This window comes from Salvia miltiorrhiza, chromosome 2 (genome assembly GCF_028751815.1).
Source record: "Salvia miltiorrhiza cultivar Shanhuang (shh) chromosome 2, IMPLAD_Smil_shh, whole genome shotgun sequence".
NCBI classification, from domain to species: Eukaryota; Viridiplantae; Streptophyta; class Magnoliopsida; order Lamiales; family Lamiaceae; genus Salvia; species Salvia miltiorrhiza.
In genome coordinates this window covers 75,206,704-75,227,474 of record NC_080388.1, presented here as the reverse complement: position 1 = coordinate 75,227,474, position 20,771 = coordinate 75,206,704, and the positions used below count along the sequence as shown (strand labels likewise).

Genomic DNA, 20,771 nt, shown 5'->3' with positions numbered 1-20,771 from the left:
GATAAAAACAACTTTTCACAATATCAAAAGTAAAAACTCAACCAATCCCCGGCAACGGCGCCAAAAACTTGTTCGCTATTATTTTCACCACGCCGCTGTTCGCTATTATTTTCACCACGCCGCAAGTATACGGTGTAGTTGCAACATAGGGAAGCAAGGTCGTATTCCACAAGGATTAGTAGTCAAATTCTAGTGATTACCTTAAGTCATTATGCTAGAGCTATTTAGACTAAACAAGGAGGTGAGTGGTTTGATTAACTAACAAATTCAAAGACAAAATAAGAACAATCAAATAAAGTGGATTAATTAAGTGATGAAGGTGGTTTAGGGATTAGGCAACGATGGATTAGCAATGGACTTCAATTAGCTCAATATTAGTCTTGATATTCCTATTTATCTAGAGTGATCTCCCCACTAGTTCTAGCCCCCTCCCGGACGACTAAAACTGTAGATTACGGGTCATAGTTGCCGTCCCCGGTCAACTTCTAACCTATAACTCCCAAGAGCACAAATGATCGGTAAACTCTCACCCAACTCTCAACCTCCCGGTTTATTGAGTCAATATGTTTCAAGCTCCTAATCTATTATGATTATCCTCTCCCGATTCAAATCACAAATTAGAAATGCATAGAAAGTGGCCAACAATCCATACAAGAATTAAAGCTAGGGCTTGAAAAGATAATAACAAGGAAATAATCAATACATATATTAAGCATAATAATCAATCCATCACATCATCCATGAGCCTAATCCCCAAACCAATGGGGGATTTTATCCAAACATGTTCACAAACAACAAACCAAAATCAAAGAAATACATAAATGAAAGAGAGAGTAAGAAGTGACAAATCCTATTAATGAGCTTTCTTCAATCTTCTCTCCTCTTCAATGCCTTCAATCTTGGTAAAAGATGTGGTAATGGAGGCTAGGGTTTGGTGTGAATGAATTGGGGAAGATGGAAATGGGTGAGTATGAGGTTGGGGATGATGAATAATGTGAGGAAAAGGGGGAGAAAGGGGTTTAAGGGCTGAAAAACGCGACTCCGCTCTTTTCCCGCGGTCATGGCCCGCGCCCGTGGTGCTCAAACGTGGGCAAAACTCAGGGAACCCGCGGTCCCGCCCCGCGGCCGCGGGTGGTGACCGCGGTACACCCCTGGAATTGGGAACAGCTGACCCGCGGTCTCACCCTGCGGCCGCGGGTGGTGACCGCGGGGTACTGGGCGTTTTGCACAGTCCGCTCGTTTTGCTCCGTTCTCCCTCGTCCGGACTCGGATTTGGTCGCCGTTTGCGCTCACGGATTCCTCTCGAGACGTACTTCAATCTCATATCTTCAAAATGCTCCAATTAATCCTTTATTTTTCCTGAAATTACTCCAAAACTACACCAAGATATCAAATCTTCATAAAACTAAATATTCGGGCACAAACAAGCATTCACAAGCAAAACATGAAGGGAAATGACAACAAAACATGTGGAATTGAGGTACGAAAACCATGTTTGTCAACCCCCCAAACTTAAAGTGTTGTTTGTCCCCAAACGACGAAGAGAAGAGAAATAAAAGTAAACAAACATGTAAGCATGAATTGGTGTCATTTCAAGGGCTTCAACAATTTTTTCAAATGATTATCACAAGTAGATGTGCATTTCAAGAAATCACAAGTGTCAAAGAGTTCAACATTAGAGCCTCCAAGCTTGAATCCTCACAAAGGTGGATGTTTCAATGATGCACTCAACTCTCAAGTGTTTAGATTGGACGTGTTTGCACTCAAATTGAATCATGTATGCAATCTACCATAGGCTTGCCATTTATCCTAACTCTCTATACTTCAATGTGTTATAAATAATGATCAACAAGGGCTTTTCTTTAGGTTGCAATGAGAGCTCTTTGGTGAGGTGAGGTGTTTATAGGCAAAGTGACTCATATCCCATACAATTTCCAAATTGAATAAGTCATATTCACCATTGTTCTTTTCTAATCAATCAACCAATATCCCCACATTTCTTCTTTTTCACCCTATGAATACTTATCAAGACCATGATTCAAAAGGCAAATCAATCCCCTTAATACTTCTTTTATTCAACATTTCTTTTTGCTTTTCTTTTCTTTTGGAGTTCATAGGGGACTAGTGATTTTCACTCAATCAAAGTTAGACAAGTAATTTCAATCATTTCTCATACATTTTCATCAAAGTAACCACTAACAATCTAAGTTCTACCCATCATTGGTTAATTCAAAGAAAGGCTATAAGGCACAAAGATGGTAAACTAGGATCGCATGAGAATTTGGACACAATTAAAGTCAAGTGGCTAACAAGGATGGCCTTAAATCACTTCAATATTAACAACACATCTACTTTTATTTTCAAGAGAGGACTCATGGCAAGTTCTAGAGATCAACACACATGCTCAAATGATTTACACTCAAGAACAAAATGAGATTGTAAATGTATGACAATCAAAGGCTCAATTCTCACAAGCTCATTTTCAAGTTCTTGGAGGCAAAACATTTAACTCACTTGTCACAAGTTCAAACTTTTCATGCATAATCCACAAGTGATACACACAATTTTTCCAAGAAACGATTCATATCATAAGCCCAATGACATTCAATCAACATCACAAAGTTTGATACAATTATCCCAAGCAAAACAAAAACAAAAATATCAACCCAACTAACTCTCAAGCTTTCATTTATTCAACAATAACAAAAACAAGACAACAATACTAAAACAAACAAAAACAAGTAAAGCTTAAGATAGATGAGACAACTAATCCATCTCTCCCCTCCCCCCAAACTTATTTCACACAAAGTGAAAATGAGTTTGGAAGAAAAGAGAAGGAGAAGTTGTCTCGGACTCACAAAAAAAACTAACATATAAAAAAAAATAAACCATACAAAAATTAAAGGGTACCTTGTTGGGGTGCCTCCCAACTAGCGCTTAGTTTAACGTCATGAGCTAGACGTCTCCATGATGGTGTTATGGCTCGGGGGTGGTTCCAACGAACACTTCAACTTTTGGTTTCAAAGGCAAAAATGCCTTGATTCTTTCCTTCTCAACCACAAAGGTTCTTTCATCCTTCTTTCTCAATTCAATTGCTCCATTGTTGAAAACCTTGTTGATTTTGAAAGGACCCGTCCATTTTGATCTTGGCTTTTCCGGAGGTAGTGATTGACGGAAGTTGAGGAGAAGGACTTCATCATCGGGTGCAAACTCCCGTTTGTGCATCATCTCGTCATTAGCACTTGTTGTCCTCTCTTTGTAGAGGCTTGACTTCTCAAATGCGTGATACTCATCTAACTCTTTGAGTTGGAGTACACGGTCTTGCCCCATTGGATGTATCTCATTCTCACCAAAGAATGCATACTTCAAGTGTGTGGGGAGAAGCTTCAACTCCAAGCCTTGGGCTTCCTCCTCTTTCCTTTCTCCCTTCAATTTTTCTTTCATGTTGATGCAAGGTTCAATCACTTGCATCAATTTGCATTCCTCCACTCTCATTCTTTCTTCCCCATCTTTGTGCTTGGGAGCTTTGTGGATTGAGAAGGTAACACTCTCATCATTCACTCTCAATGTGAGCTTGCCCTTTGCAACATCAATTAGGGCCCTCCCCGTCGCCAAGAATGGACGTCCAAGGATCAAAGGTACATCCTTGTCCTCAACCATATCCAACACCACAAAATCCACCGGAAAAATGAATTTGTCAACCCTCACCAAGACATCCTCCACTATCCCTTTTGGATATGAAACGGAACGGTCCGCCATTTGCAAAGCAATCGTGGTTGGCTTAATGGTTCCTATTTCAAGCTTGTTGAAGATGGAGAGAGGCATCAAATTTATGCTTGCTCCCAAATCACACAAGGCCTTTCCAAAACGACCATTTCCAACATCACATGGGATAGTAAAGCTCCCGGGATCCTTGATCTTGATGGGTAGCTTCTTTTGAAGAATGGCACAACATTCTTCGGTGAGGTTGACCGTCTCAAATTCTTCTAATTTCTTCTTCTTGGATAGAACTTCCTTGAGAAATTTTGCATACTTGGGCATTTGTTGCAAAGCTTCAACAAGGGGGATGTTGATGTGTACCTTCCGAAAGATCTCAAGGAATTTAGAGAACTCACTCTCCACATTTTTCTTTTGAAGTCTTTGAGGGAATGGAATTGGTGGGCAATAAGGTGGTGGTGCCTTGTACACATCTTTCTCCTTCTCCTTATCGCCTTGCATTTTTGAGGAAATGTTCTCATCATTGTTCATGACTTCCGGAGGTATCTTGGACTCTTCAAGTATCTTCCCACTTCTTATAGTGATAGCCTTGCAATGTTCTTTTGGATTCACAACGGTGTTACTCGGAAATTGCCCCTTTTGATGTTGGTTGCTTAAGGATTCGGCAATTTGTCCCACTTTCATCTCAAGCATTTTCAATTGGGTTGCTTGAGCCTCTAACCTTTCATCGGTTCTTGTCATGTGGGCTTGAGTGGCCGTTATGAATTTCATTAAGATCTCTTCAAGGTTGAGCTTCTTCTCTTCCTTGATCATGCCATCACTAACCGCAAATCCGGGCGGTGGTTGCAAGAAGTTATTGGGATTACCATAGGAAAGATTCGGGTGACGATTTGCTTGAAACCCTTGATTGTATTGCCCTTGTCCTTGATAGCCACCTTGTTGTTGGGGCCGGAAGTTCCCATAGCCTCGGTTGTTGTTGTTGTTGATGTAGTTCACATCCTCAAAGCTAGTTTGTTCTTCAACCACGGGTTCTACTCTTGATCTTGACATAGCATCAATCTTGCTATTCATAGCGGTCAATTGAGCCGTCAAAAGAGCTATTGGATCCGAGCTTGTTGTAGCCGCCACCTTCTTCAAAATAGTCCTCTCCCCCGGAAATTGGTAGCTATTTGCGGCTAAATTTTCAATGATGTGGGCGGCCTCCTCGTGGCTCTTCTCCAACAATGCTCCATTGGCCGATGCATTCATGTCTCTTTGCATCTCACCACTACACCCGGTATAGAATGAGCAAATAATGGTGTTTTGATCCAAACCATGGTTGGGACACTTCCTTATCATCTCTTTGAATCTCTCCCAAGCTTCATAGAAGGTCTCTCCATCGAATTGATGAAATTGGACAATGTCCTTCTTCATCTTCATTGTCTTACTTGGAGGGAAGAACTTGATAAGGAACTTTTGAGCCATTTTCTCCCATGTAGTGATGGAACCAATCTCCAAAGATTGATACCACGTCTTGGCTATGCCCCTTAGTGAGAAGGGAAAGAGTCGGAGTCGAATGGCATCCTCCGGGACTCCATTTATCTTGATAGTATCGCATATCTCCAAGAAATTGCCGAGATGTCCATTCGGGTCATCTTGAGAAAGACCGGCAAATTGATTTTGTTGCACCATGTTGATGAGACTCGCCTTGAGTTCAAAATTGTTGGCATTGATTCTTGGGGCATGCACTCCCCCTTATTGGACCACGGGTTGGAACATATTGCTAATAGGTGGTGGTGGTGGTGCATTCCTTCGAGCCTCTTGCTCATTGATACGCCCTTGCATAGCCTCCAATTGTCTTTGGAGTTGGAGGATCAATTCTTGATTTTCCATCATGTTTCCCTCCATTTCTTTCTCTCTTTTTGCTCTTGCTTTGTTGTGTCGGCAAAATGCTTCAACCTCAAGGTTAATGGGTATAAGAGGTGCACCCTTAGACCTTGTGTTCATACACTACCTACCAACCAAAAAGAAACAAAGAGTCAAGACACAATCTTAAAATTGAAAATAAAAATAAAGCAAGTAAAATGTCCAAAGTAGTTAAGCACAATGATTCAAAATATCACAAGTAATCAAACTAAACTAATCCCCGGCAACGGCGCCAAAAACTTGTTCGCTATTATTTTCACCACGCCGCAAGTATACGGTGTAGTTGCAACATAGGGAAGCAAGGTCGTATTCCACAAGGATTAGTAGTCAAATTCTAGTGATTACCTTAAGTCATTATGCTAGAGCTATTTAGACTAAACAAGGAGGTGAGTGGTTTGATTAACTAACAAATTCAAAGACAAAATAAGAACAATCAAATAAAGTGGATTAATTAAGTGATGAAGGTGGTTTAGGGATTAGGCAACGATGGATTAGCAATGGACTTCAATTAGCTCAATATTAGTCTTGATATTCCTATTTATCTAGAGTGATCTCCCCACTAGTTCTAGCCCCCTCCCGGACGACTAAAACTGTAGATTACGGGTCATAGTTGCCGTCCCCGGTCAACTTCTAACCTATAACTCCCAAGAGCACAAATGATCGGTAAACTCTCACCCAACTCTCAACCTCCCGGTTTATTGAGTCAATATGTTTCAAGCTCCTAATCTATTATGATTATCCTCTCCCGATTCAAATCACAAATTAGAAATGCATAGAAAGTGGCCAACAATCCATACAAGAATTAAAGCTAGGGCTTGAAAAGATAATAACAAGGAAATAATCAATACATATATTAAGCATAATAATCAATCCATCACATCATCCATGAGCCTAATCCCCAAACCAATGGGGGATTTTATCCAAACATGTTCACAAACAACAAACCAAAATCAAAGAAATACATAAATGAAAGAGAGAGTAAGAAGTGACAAATCCTATTAATGAGCTTTCTTCAATCTTCTCTCCTCTTCAATGCCTTCAATCTTGGTAAAAGATGTGGTAATGGAGGCTAGGGTTTGGTGTGAATGAATTGGGGAAGATGGAAATGGGTGAGTATGAGGTTGGGGATGATGAATAATGTGAGGAAAAGGGGGAGAAAGGGGTTTAAGGGCTGAAAAACGCGACTCCGCTCTTTTCCCGCGGTCATGGCCCGCGCCCGTGGTGCTCAAACGTGGGCAAAACTTAGGGAACCCGCGGTCCCGCCCCGCGGCCGCGGGTGGTGACCGCGGTACACCCCTGGAATTGGGAACAGCTGACCCGCGGTCCCACCCCGCGGCCGCGGGTGGTGACCGCGGGGTACTGGGCGTTTTGCACAGTCCGCTCGTTTTGCTCCGTTCTCCCTCGTCCGGACTCGGATTTGGTCGCCGTTTGCGCTCACGGATTCCTCTCGAGACGTACTTCAATCTCATATCTTCAAAATGCTCCAATTAATCCTTTATTTTTCCTGAAATTACTCCAAAACTACACCAAGATATCAAATCTTCATAAAACTAAATATTCGGGCACAAACAAGCATTCACAAGCAAAACATGAAGGGAAATGACAACAAAACATGTGGAATTGAGGTACGAAAACCATGTTTGTCAGCCGCAAGTATACGGTGTAGTTGCAACATAGGGAAGCAAGGTCGTATCCCACAAGGATTGGTGAATTCAAACTTCTAAATATTATTAATAAGTTGTTTTCAATCTATTTAGACAAACCAAAGATGAAGAGATATTGAGAACTAAAACAAAGCTAAATAAAGCAAGTAAATAAAATAACAACAAGATAAACTTAGTTAATAAATTGGGGAATGACTCGAATGAAAGTTATCCTAGGGACTAGATTTTGATGGATCGTAATGAACTTCAATCTAAATCAATATAAATCTTGATATGGCCTACTTATCTAGGGCGATCTCCCCACTAGTTTTAGCCCCCTCCCGGACGACTAAAACAGTAGATTACGGGTCATAATTGCCGTCCCCGGTCAATTTCTAACCTATAACTCCCAAGAGCACAAAGGATCAACAAGCCCTCACCCAACTCTCAACCTCCCGGTTTATTGAGATGATATGTATCAAACTCCTAATCTATTGTAATTATCCTCTCCCGATTCAAATCACAAATTAGAAATGCACAAAAGGTGGCCAACCAATCATACAAGAGATAAATCTAGGACTTGAAAAGACAACAATAAGCACAATCAAGATATATATTGAACAAAGAAATCAATCCATTACAAATCCATCTAATCTAATCCCTAAGATAAGAGATTTTAGCCAAGCATATTCATAATAAAAGCAAATCTCAAGTCATAAGAAAACATAAATAAAGATATAGAGAGATAGAGATTCATAGACAAATCCTATAATCTTGATCTTCAATCATGTAGTCTTGATGAGCTCCTTTCCAAGTCTTCCCCTTCTTTATTTGATTTTGGTGTTGTTTTTGTGTGTGAAAGAGAGAAAAATGGTAGAGATGAAGGCTAGGGTTTGGGATTGGAGAGTTGGGGAAGATGAAGTGGGTGTGTGTGTTGAATGAATGGGGAAAAGAAGAGAAAAATGGAGTTTTGAGGCTAAAATCGCGTTTGGGGTCCATTTGGGGGAGCCCCGCCCTTTTCCCGCGGTCACGGCCCGCGTCCGCGGCCTTCAAACGTGGGGGATGCTCAGGGGACCCGCGGTCCCGCCCCGCGGCCGCGGGTGGTGACCGCGGGTGTCTCCTGAGTCGGGAACAGCTGACCCGCGGTCTTACCCCGCGGCCGCGGGTGGTGACCGCGGGGTACTGGGCGTTTTGCACAGTCCGCTCGTTTTGCTCCGTTCTCCCTCGTCCGGACTCGGATTTGGTCGCCGTTTGCACTCACGGATTCCTCTCGAGACGTACTTCGATCTCATGTCTTCAAAATCCTCCAATTAATTCTTGATTTTCCCTGAAATCACTCCAAAACTACACCAAGGAATTAAAACTCAACAAAACTCAAAATTGGGATACAAACACATATTAGCAATCAATTCATGGGGGAAAATGACAACAATTCATGCGATATTGAGGTACGAAAACCATGTTTGTCAGATGCCAAAGCTCTTGACGCCGAAGGAGTTAAATGGCGAGGATGTGTTTGGTCCTGTTTTGCCACATTGAGGGAAAAGGTGAGCTAGGACCACCTTAATTAAAAATAAAAAAAGTAATATTTCAAACGGTGTTAATCACCGTTAATTGACGAGGGGTATTTGATCCGATTTTGTCATGTTGAGGTTGTAAACAGCTTTGACCCTGACTATAGGGTCCTATAGGCGATAGGGACGCCAACGACGGGATAATTTGGTACTTAACCCTATAAATAATCTCCTTTTAGAAAGACAAACTAAAAGAGAAAGAAATCGACAATATTAACTCTTCGTCAACTTGAAATATATATATACATTGATTAAATTAATTCAACTCGCTCAATGACTTGAGAGTCAACTTGAAAGACAAAACAAAAAAGCGAAGCACTTTTACTACTCATGGGCCCACCCCAGTGACGGAGGGAAGGGGGGCAGTGGGGGCTCTGGGCCCCACTGGAAATTTCAAAATAATTACTAGTATAGTACTATAGTAATATTTATATTTTTAGTTAAATATATGTAGTTTTAATTCTAAAAAAAATCTATTTTTTTCCTTAAAACAATCATAAATTCACAATATTTTTTAATTTAGGTTGATGTTATTTTATATTGTTTGTTAGTATTATTTTTTATTGAAAGAGTAAATTTGAATTTTGAATTATCTATAATGAACGATCATAAAGAAAATAGTAAATTTTGAATTGTAAATGTAACTTTTTTTTATAATCACCTTGCAATTTACTTTCCATGTTTATTTTACTTTTTAAATTATGTTATGGATTGTTTGTTTTAGTTTCTTTATTAATAATATTTTTTTAATTATAACTTGATTTTATTATGTATTATTAGATATTATAGTTTTCCTTAATAAAATTCCCATTTAATATTAGATATTATTGCTAATATATTTAAGTAATTAATCCTAGTTCATATCAGTTATTAGCTCAAACCATATGCTAGTTAATTAGTTTTCATTTCTTTTTTGTATATATGTTATTCGTATTTACATTATTAATGAGGATTTAGTATTTCTTTAGTTATGTGAAGTAGCGCGTTAGTGAATGAATCCAATTATTACTTTTATTTTCAGATATCAAGTTATTAATTATTATTAATAATCCTAAATTTTGTTATGTAAGTTTTTAGGACATATTTTGATTAATCTTAGTACCTCAAATTGAAAGAGATATTTTTGAGTCTACATCGAAAGAGATCTATTTTAAATATTACAATGAAGTTTTTATATTAATAATTTTAAAATACTAAATGTAAAAAAAATACTATATGTTATAATATAGCAATGCCTAGCTATTAATTTTAAACGATTCATTGTACATAAAATATATTGATAAAAAAAATAATTTTATTTTTAATTTATATATATATATATAATATATATATATATATTATTTTAAAATTATTATAAATTGGCCCCCCCTAAAACAAAATCCTGGCTACGTCACTGGCCCACCCTACAATACTTTTATCACTTTTATATTCTATATTTACTATTCTTTACCCCTCATGCCCCCCAACACCTTTATCACTTTTGGTCAACTACCCTTTTATTTCACTCCCAACACCTTTATCAGTTTTCTTAGTTTCTGTGCCGAGCATCAAATAAAAGTTAATTCATGGACGGAGAGAGTAATAAAATTTATTTTTATTAAAAATGTTATTAAAATAATAGATATAATTGTGGGACATAGTGATACACACAAAATTGAGACAATGTATCTCATCCCGGTTATAGCATGCATTGAAATGATTATCATTCAGATTAATAATGTGATATATGTTGACTAAATGAAAATCACAAAAATATAGAAAATAATTAAATTGTAGTAATTCGTAGTTTCGTGGAAATTACTTCTGAGCTAAATGACGAAATATACTCTTCAATTATATGCAGGAAAGAAAACATGATTCGACCCCATTTCCTTTGTGATTTCCATGTAATAAAGGAAAACAATAATAATTAAGGTTAATTGTTAATTAAAGAATATTTTATGTAATTATAATGAAGTTTTTCAACAAAATTTCTGGCGGAGTTCCACATTATACATGATTCTCTATTGCCTATGCTTGCTCACGAAAATTAAATACATAAGTTTAAAATTCATAAACAAAGTAAATTTACAAATCACAAAATAAGAGATCAAAAGAGAAAATATAGTTGGAGCTGCAAAATGGCTGGAAACATGAAGGTGAAAGATGTAACTAGATTTCTCATTTATAAATCTTATAAAACAAACCAGCGATGAATCGAAGAAAACAAGAACGAAAGGAAATAAATGAAGAAGAAGAACGCAAGATTTTTTTACGTGGTTCGGCAATTTGCCTACATCCACGGAGGAGATCTATAGATCATTTCACAGTCAAGAAATTGATGTTGCAGTTACAATCGAGAGCTTCAAGCTCAACAATGGAGTTCTCTCCCTTTCTCTCTCTCAATCTGGACTAAATCCCCGAGTTTAAAATTATTTAAGACCATTATCTTAGGGCGATTTGCAAAAATAGGTCACTATTTTTCGAAATTGCAAAAATAGGCCAATTATTTTAGTTTTTGGTATTCTTAGGCCACATGTGTACTTAATCAGGCTATTTTGGGTCACATTTTGCCCCAAAAAATGGCCTATAAACGCTGAATTAAGCCCAAATGTGGCCTAAGAATACCAAAAACTAAAATAATTGGCTTATTTTTGCAAGTCCAAAAAATAGTGACCTATTTTTGCAAATCGCTCTAAGATAATGGCCTTAAATAATTTTAACTCGATTTAATTATTGAGATATTGATAACTACACTTTACAGACTAATAAAGAATAGCAGGTAAGTCCTTTCACTTATTCTTATTTGTAAATTAGTCCTTCAATTGTTGAGTTTTGTAGACACACTCTCCAACAGATTCCCTATTAGTATTTTATTTAAAGGGTAATTTTATAAATAATATATTATGTATATATGAAAATATATATTATATTAATTCATTAGATATTACACTAAATCTTGATATATATCTTTAGCAATTCGATATGACTTATAAATAAATATTTCTATCCAATAAAATATATTTAGAAGAATATATATCAATTCATTAGATATAGATTAAAAATCTATCTGATTTCATCTTCAATACATATTTCTATGGGTTAATTGCGTGGAAAAACACCAACTTTGATCAAAATCCAAATTTAACGCAAACTTAGGATCTTTCAATTTAATACACCAACTTCCAATCTTGTCCAAATTTGACACGGCTCAATGTTTAAAAATTCGAAAATGACCCCTTTTTTGAAACTAATTACACAAAGACCTACTTATGTTTTAATTTGGGATATTCTAGCCCAAAAACTTTTTATCCTTATGATGTTTCTTCTAATTATGGCTTGAATGGTATATCGGCTGGAAACTTTCCTCGTGCCCGATAGATTACTTTGTAATCTGGGTCTGGACTGTGAGACAACGCCACGTACTTTCAAGCAAAAAGATAAAACAAAAAGATCCTTGTTGAAAATGGTATCAGAGCGGGTTTTTATAGAGGAATTATATTATTTTTAATTTATTTTATGATTAACCCATGTGGGAGGAGACTCCAATTAAAGTTTATGGATCCGGACGAGTGTCCGAGATGTGTACACTACAGGAACTCTCTCCAAAATCTGGAGATAGAAACCAGTCGCTTTATAAGCGATCTCAGGTGGAACAATCGAGCCCTCGTGACTAACCTACGACGAGGAGGAGATATCGAGCTTATTCGCGATATTATCGCGAGTATCCAAAACTATCATGAGCATCTCATGAGAATGGTTGCAGCTAGAACGGCCATTGAACAAAACATGTACGAGGCCCATTGGTCACACGACTAATGGAACCAAAAGACAAAGCATGAGTAGTCTACCCAGGCTACCAAAAGATCGAGCCAAGCTCTTCCGACAACGTCAACTTGCGGGAGATCCAAAAGACGGTGGAATATTATGGCGTCAAGCTATACGATCTACCAATGGAGCTAAGCAGAATATCACTTAAACAAGAGGAAATATTAACCCTCTTGCGTGATATCCAGAAAAGAATGGAGGAGATCGAAAGGCGAAAACCATGTTCCGGAAAAATTCGGAATCAATGGTCCAAGGACCCGACGTCTACATCTCTATTCGATGCAACACCCAAAGAGTTGCAGCCGGAGGACATAATCCGAATTATGAAAGGCAAATATCATGGATAGCCTTGACAGGATCGGATTAGAAGATCTACAAGAGTTAGCAGAGTCTTTTGCTAACCTCAATATGGTGGATCTAAAGATGAACCAAGGAGATGAGGTTCCCAAAACAGAGCCTCAAGAAGAATCGTCGAAAAAGGGGTCAGCTCAAGACGATGCAAGCCAGTTCCAACGAACCAAGCGACGGAGGCCTCAGATGCAGGATACTCCTGTAGGAAAGGTCACACTAGAACCAATCCATCCATACGGATTGATTCTCAACCTTGACGAAGCCAGTTTCAAAGAATGGGAGGGTCTCATCGACGAATGGGCTTCATCATTAAAAGTCGTGATTGCCACAATTGATTACGACAAAAAAGAATTTGCCAGAGTCTTCGAAGCAAGCTTAGCAGGCATGGCAAAACTATACTGGGAAGGACTTAAAGTTCCAACCAGGGAAGAGATGTTTAGTAGCACATCCTTATATGACGTCATTAAGGAGATTACTAAACAAATTAAAATCCATTTCTTGGGAATGGGTTTTTTCGAAGGATCCGCAGAGGAGAAGCGCAAGAAATATCAACAGGCACTTTACAATCTAAGGTTGATGGTGCTAGAGCCAAAAGCTCTCAATGAATTTCTGCGTCTGTACACCCTATATGTCCATATGGGGGAAGTTGAAGATCAGACGGCCATGGACCTTTTCTTTCCAAAGCTTCCAAGTCCATGGAGGGAAATGCTCATCAATGAGTATGTTTCACCAGGAGGATATCCACTGGACAGTGCTTCAAGGAGGATGTCTTATGTTCACAAGAAGCTGTCCGAATGGTGCCAGAAGGCGGCGGACCAGAGGAATCTCAAAAGATTGAGAAGACTCAACAAGAAATCCCCATTGATGTGCGACAACATTGATCTTCCAACAGAGATTGGTGCTGAGTTGTTGTATCAAAGGAGGAGCCGAAAGAAACATAGGTACCAACCCTATGAAAGAAAGTCCAGAAGGAGTTCTTGGAAGCCAAGAACTATGTGGACCAGACAGAAGGCACGCTCCTACAAGTCAGGCCAACGGAGCGGACCATCAAGAAACCGATTCTCAAATCAAAAGAGAATCCCGGCGAGGAAAACTTTCAGGCGCACTCAGGCCAAAGCTAATGAAAGTTTCAAAGATTGTAACTGCTGGACGTGCGGTGCAAAAGGGCATATTTCAACCAATTGCCCAGACAACAAGATAAGGAAATTCGAATCCACACCGGATATCGAAGATGCTATCTACCACCAGGAATTGATACCCGTGTATCGATTCGAAGATATATCCTCTGATGAGAGTATATATGAGCAAGAAGAGATCTTTAGTTCTGAGGATTCGGAGATGACTGATGGATCAACCGGAGACGAGTCAGACTAAAGAAGAGCAAGAGGTTCACCACACCCAGAAGGAGGATCAGAATGGATTTACCAGCCATTTCCTGATTCCACAAGAAGAGGTGGTGAAAAAGCTCGTGAAGAAACTCAATAGGGAAACTGGAGAGGTACAAACATACCAAGGGTTTTCCAATGGAAGATTGAATCGAGTGTTTAATAGCTTGATTCCATCCAAGAGGAAGCATCATGTCTATTTTGGTGTCACAAACCGAGAAATGGCGCTTCCAATGGAGATTACAAGTAATCAGGTGGAGATCCAGCTGGTTCCTGCTGAAGATATTAGGCAGGATCTTAAGAAAATGAAGCCAGAAGTCGCAAGCACGATGAAATGGATTCATATTGGAGCAATTCAGTTGGTAATTAAATCATCCCTCTCCCCAGGGACGGACCAACCAATTGATGTCGCACTTTGCGACAAAAGAATCAGAGATACTAGAGCATCAGTTCTGGGAGCCTTTTCGGGCAATCTCTATGCCAAGAGGATTATAACCGAGTTCTATCCACAGATCGCTTATAATCTACAGGATTCATCCTTCAGCCGAGCCCTGACCCTCTATCAGGACTACAAAAAGAAGGAGCTCATGACAGAAGGGAATAGGCCATACTCACTGACTTATCAAGTTTCGTATGCCTTATCAAATTCCCATCACACAGAATTATTTCTGGGAAAAGAATTCATTGAAATTCCAGAAATATTCAAGGAGGTAGCCAAGGCAGTCAAACCAAACCGAGTAGAGATTCCCCAAATCGGGGAAATCGACATCGATATTGGAGACAAGACGGTGCTTAGCCATACTCAAAGTCTCAGACTTGGAGCACCGAGGCTATCATTCCAAGGAAATAGGCTAACCTCAGGGCCTATTACAAGGAGTTTCTCTCAGTCATATGAGAGAATGACGATCCAGGAAACACCAGCTCCAGACATGAGGGTTAAACTCAAATGTCCCGAAGGATGGAGACAAGTTTCCACAAGATTTGACACATCAAGCAGGGAAAACAAGTTTCCTTGTAGTTCGTTGTATTACATGGCGAATCCAGGAGACAACCGATACATCGGAACTCTGGAGGTTGGAGGTTTTGAAATCCAAACTGAAGGCCAAGCCGGACAAGAAGCGGATGTCCTGATTTTAGGACGAGATTTCCTTGACAAATATAAACCATGGTCATGGAAATCAGGAGGAATGGAGATCACCATTGGACGCCAAAGAATGATGATCTAATGACAAGTCCATTCTCAATATACATCTCTGTTGGGATGTTATACGAGAAATACAAAGCAGAATATTTTGCTGCTTATGTGGATTCGGGAGCAGGAATCTGTACAGCAAAACGAGGAGTCTTCCCAGCAGAAGTAGAAGAAGATCTACCTCGAATTGCAGGAAGGGATTTCTCCAAAAAGATTTTGCTTCTATCAAAGGGAGTAAAGCAAACGGAAATATTGATCGGCGGGGCGGGACAGACACCTTGGTACAAGGTCAAAACTCCACCAATCTATTTCCATGATACCGGAGCAGATATATTATTCGGAAATAATTTTCTGCAAAGTTTCAAGAGGTACATACAGGACAATGAAGCCAGGAGGCTAGTGTTCACAACCAATTGTGATCACAAAATCATTGTGCAAAGGCTCAATGGAGCTTTTCATCGATCAATGCCAATCAAATTCCGCAGCAAGCGTGGTGATGATGGCAGACTCCGGAGACCCCAAATGAAGGATCAAAGGAGATTCGGAGAAGTTTTGCTAAAATGCAGAACTGAGGGATTCCCAGATCTCTCCGAGGAAGAAACTCAAATCCTCAAAGTATCCCTGATATCACACAAAGATATCAAGGAAGAAGAACAGGTGTCCATTGCCGACGTCAAAAGGAGGATTCAGAGGTGTTATCATGAGAATCCTTTGGCATGGTGGGACAAGAACCAGCTCAGAGCAACCTTGAAAGTTAAAACTGGAAAGGAGCATGAGTTCGTGAGGTACAAACCTATCCTGATGAACCCTCAAGATCAACAGGATATGATGAGTATAATCAAGGAACACCTTGAGTTAAAGCTGATCGAAGAAGGAAGATCACCCTACAGCAGTCCGGGATTTCTAGTGAGAAATCATGGGGAGATCAAGCGAGGAAAACCAAGATTGGTCATTAATTATAAAGGGATTAATGACATTCTTGAGTTCGATGGATACTTCATCCCAAGTAGAGAACACCTCATCAACTGCATCAGAAGTGCAAGGGTATTCTCAAAGTTCGATTGCAAGTCAGGTTTCTACCAGATTCGCATGGAAGAAGGGAGTAAGAAGTTCACAGCTTTCTCAACTCCACAAGGACATTATGTCTGGAATGTCATGCCAATGGGGTTAGCCAATGCGCCTCAGATATTCCAAAGGAAGATGGATAATCTCTTCAAAGATTATTCTTCGTTTATGTTTGTTTACATTGATGACATTCTCATTGCATCAAAGAACATTTATGAACATGTCAGGCATCTGGAGATCTTTGCAGATGTTTGTCAACAAGAAGGACTGGTGCTGTCTGAAAAGAAGGCAGTCATTGCCACCCAGAAAATGGAGTTTCTGGGGATCGAGATCGATGAATCTGGAATCATTCTACAAGATCATATTGTGGAAAAAGTCCAGAATTTTCCGGAGGATCTTAAGGAGAAGAAGCAGCTCCAAAGTTTTCTCGGAGTTGTCAATTTTGCAGGGATGTTTATCAAAAACCTTGCAGAACATAGAAAGATCTTCAGTCCACTACTGAAGAAAGATGTTCCATTCATATGGAGGGAGGAACATCGAGAGGGTATAAAAAAGTTAAAAGAGATTTGCAAAAATCTCCCGAAACTTTCAATACCCCAGGACGAGGATGATTTGGTCCTCTACACCGACGCAAGTGATTCATGGTGGGCAGCAGTGCTCACAAAGATCACCCCTTATGGAGAAGAACCTTGCAGATACTGTAGCGGTCTTTTCTCCAACAACGAGGCTGTGCGATGGCACATAAACGAGAAAGAATTTTTTGCAGTCAGGAAGGCGTTCAAAAAATGGCCGCTATTCTTACTTGCTAAAAAATTTGTTTTGAAAGTAGATAACACTAACGTTAAAGCTTTCTTAACTAAAAAGATTGAATCTAAACCTGAAAAGGCTAGATTAATTAGATGGCAAGCAGAATGCCAATATTATGATTATGATATTGTCGTTTTGAAATCTGATCAGAATGTTCTTGCAGATTTCCTCACAAGGGATGGAGCTCCCTGAAGTGGAGGCCATCGAGGCAATACAGGGGCAGCTCTTTGCAAGTCTAGAGCTGCTACAACAAGAATGGCAGAAGTGTGTACTACACACTAAACAAGCTGGAAAGATACAAGCGGCTGACGAAGCCCAAGTATCCAACCAAATCGATGATTGTTTCATGAAGATGTTCAATCTTCAGGAAGCACTCAACAAGCCGCTCTTGCGCGTTGTCCGCAAAAACCGGGCTAAAGCAATGCTTTCCGTACAGGGCGGATTACCTGTAGCAGGGGATTCAAGTACCCCTAGCACAAGTCCTGAGAGAATGGCTTCACAGCCGGACGCTCAAGGAAAAGATGTTGTTAAGGGGTCACACCCTAAACCAACATGTCAACCCACCACCTCTGGGGTAAAAGAGGGAGAGATCAATCTTAGGCCGATGACAGGCCAACTTAAGATTGATACTAATTTTGTTGATATTTCCCCTTCTTGGCAGATTTATCAGGACAGATGGGAGAAACTCATCACGAGAAAGGGCATCAATCCGGGAAATTGCCGGGTTGATGTTGCAGGGAGATACCCCAGGATTTGGACAACTCCGGGAGCCAATCCAAATCACATCAAAGAATGGTATGAGTTTGGGGCTTTGGCCTCAGTTTATACCACCGCTCCAGCCTTCAACGAAATCAAGGGTCTACCCAAGTGGATTCAGAGAACAGTGTTTGAAGCCTGGGAGAACAACGAGTCCCTTAAACGGGGAGATGTTCTGGAACTATACTTCTTCAGTGCAGCACCAGAACCTGTCGGAAAAGGAGTCTATGAAGCTTTTCATTTCATTAAGCTTCGGAGACCGGATACAGGAGCCTTGAACCGGATCAAAGTTCCTGATTTTCAAGTCCCAATCGCCTCAACATTTACGGAGGATCAAATCTCCACGAGACGAGCATGGGGTCTTTGGGTCTGTCTCACAGAGATGGACAAAATGAAGTCCAGGTTTAAATTCTTTCAGAGTTCAGATCTGGGAACGTTCCTGGTAAACACAATGACAGGAACAACAACCGAGTTTGCCGAAAAATCTTTCGAGAAAAAGAGGCAAACTATATGGGACAACAAGATGGCGGGGAGCAAAGAAACTCGTCGCAAATTCTGTAACATGGCTCATTCGGGCCAGTGGATCGAGAAAATCTGCGACCAATGTTCGTCGCAGAAGGAACCAGAATTCGGCAAAGGTTTCTTCCCGAAACCAGACAGAAGGAGGTTCCGGTCTGATGAACACGACAAGCATCAGACTCCAAAGGGGAGGACCCCTCGGGCACCAAAAAAGTAAGGTGGCCGACAGAGCAGAGTGAATCATGTGATTCACAGCAAGGATTGCACCCACAAAAGAAACGACAAAAGTGGGTGGATGAACAGGAGGACTACTCACCAAACGTTACAGGACAAAAGTGAGTGGAGAGAAAAGCAGCCGGCTCCTACCAGCATTATCACAAGACGATAAAGCAAGGGTCCAGCACCATGTGATGCCACTAACAAGTGTCGGCAATCAAGGCCGACAAAAGAAGGTGGATGTCATATTCAAGCAAGCTGGCCACAAGGATGGAATCCGAGGCCAACAACCAAGCAATTATAGAGGGGATCAAACCTCTATATAAACCCAAGTGCTGGAGAGAAGAAGATGATCAGAAAATTCACACCCATTTCACACATCACACATCTTCTCTCTAGAAAAATTATCTTTGTAATTTTTAATTTTTATTTTCAAAGATTTTTCATTTTAGTTTTAGTTTCCTTTTTATTTTATGTACACAAGGATTAGCTACTATGAGTAGCTAAACAAGTTAGTCTCCTCCCTAGGGGAGTATTTTATGAAATAAATTAAATTTTATATAATTCCTCTATAAACGCTTTGTTTTTGTCCAACTATATTCCGGTTTAGTAAAAATATTTTCTTTTCATTTTTCAACAAAAATATTTGGCGTCGAGACACAGTGAAGGAGGGAAACTGATTCCTGAAGGTGACCATCCGGCGAAAGCTGGAACACAGTGAAGGGAGAAGGTTGCAACCATCACTTGCGAGTGTGTGGTTGGACGAAGGCCGAGGAGGCAAGAAGTCCGTAAAACGCGATTAAAGCTCCGGAAGGTGACCAATCGACAAAAGGTATACTGTTGATTTATGATTTGAATTATTTAGAAGTTGTACGGAAGCATGTTGGGCCTGATAATCTGTTTTAAGACTTTATAATTTTTAGAATCTCATAAGGATTTTATTGCATTGAAAAAACACATTTGGGGTTTTTGTGATATTTTGGTTAATAATTGGGGCAGAATTCTAATTAGAGAAAAGCTGGCGTGTCAAAAATGGACAGAACTCTAAGTTCATGTATTTTATTGGATTTTCCTAAGTTGGTGTTAAAAATGGAATTTCTCCATAGTTGATGTATTTATACGCAAATTTCCCTATTTCTATATATCTAAAAGAATATATTACTCCATCCGTCTAGTGAAGCTTGAGCAGCATTCCTTTTCGGGTTGTCCCGCGAAACTTGAGTATTTTCCTTGCAAAACCTTTTTCCTTTATTCAATTTTTCACCTACCACACTTAACACACAAAATACCAACACTTTAAAACTCGTGCCGAAAAGAAATTGTTCAAACTTCGCGAGACGGAGGGAATAATTTGTAATTATTTAAAAAAATTACATGAGTATATCACTATATTAGATTTAGAGTGAAAATTTAAAATGCTCTATTCCTTAAGTTACATGTGAAAAATGCCCTCTTTTACAAACATAAACATTTTATGCCATATTCTTTAAATACCCTTTGATTTGATGGATTTGCTTGGTTTTTTGTGCAAGTCTTACATGTTTGACTGATTTGTTGAACGATTTGACAGCTATCAATCATAAAAGTCAACGATTTGACAGTTATAAGTCAAGAGTACATATGACCGGTGGATGGCTAGATATGACCGGTGGATGGCTAGATCATGTGTCCGCCGGGCGGACACATAATTTCACCGGGCGAACACATGATTTTATTGAGTTAAAAATTAACTCCAACAAATACGAGTCGTTTGATGAAATGGCTCACGAAAAAAGGATCCAAATGTTGAATATCGTTTGAACAATATTCTTTTTTGGGTTATCTCTCAAACCTT

At 39.6% G+C, this 20,771-nt stretch overlaps 1 non-coding gene across 1 annotated transcript; it reads left to right on the top strand.

The window, feature by feature from the left end:
• Positions 1 to 5,026: 5,026 nt before the first annotated feature.
• LOC131013709 (small nucleolar RNA R71) lies at positions 5,027 to 5,133 on the top strand. The gene has a single exon (XR_009097796.1). It is a non-coding gene; the product is annotated as a small nucleolar RNA R71 (small nucleolar RNA).
• The last annotated feature ends 15,638 nt before the right edge of the window (positions 5,134 to 20,771 follow it).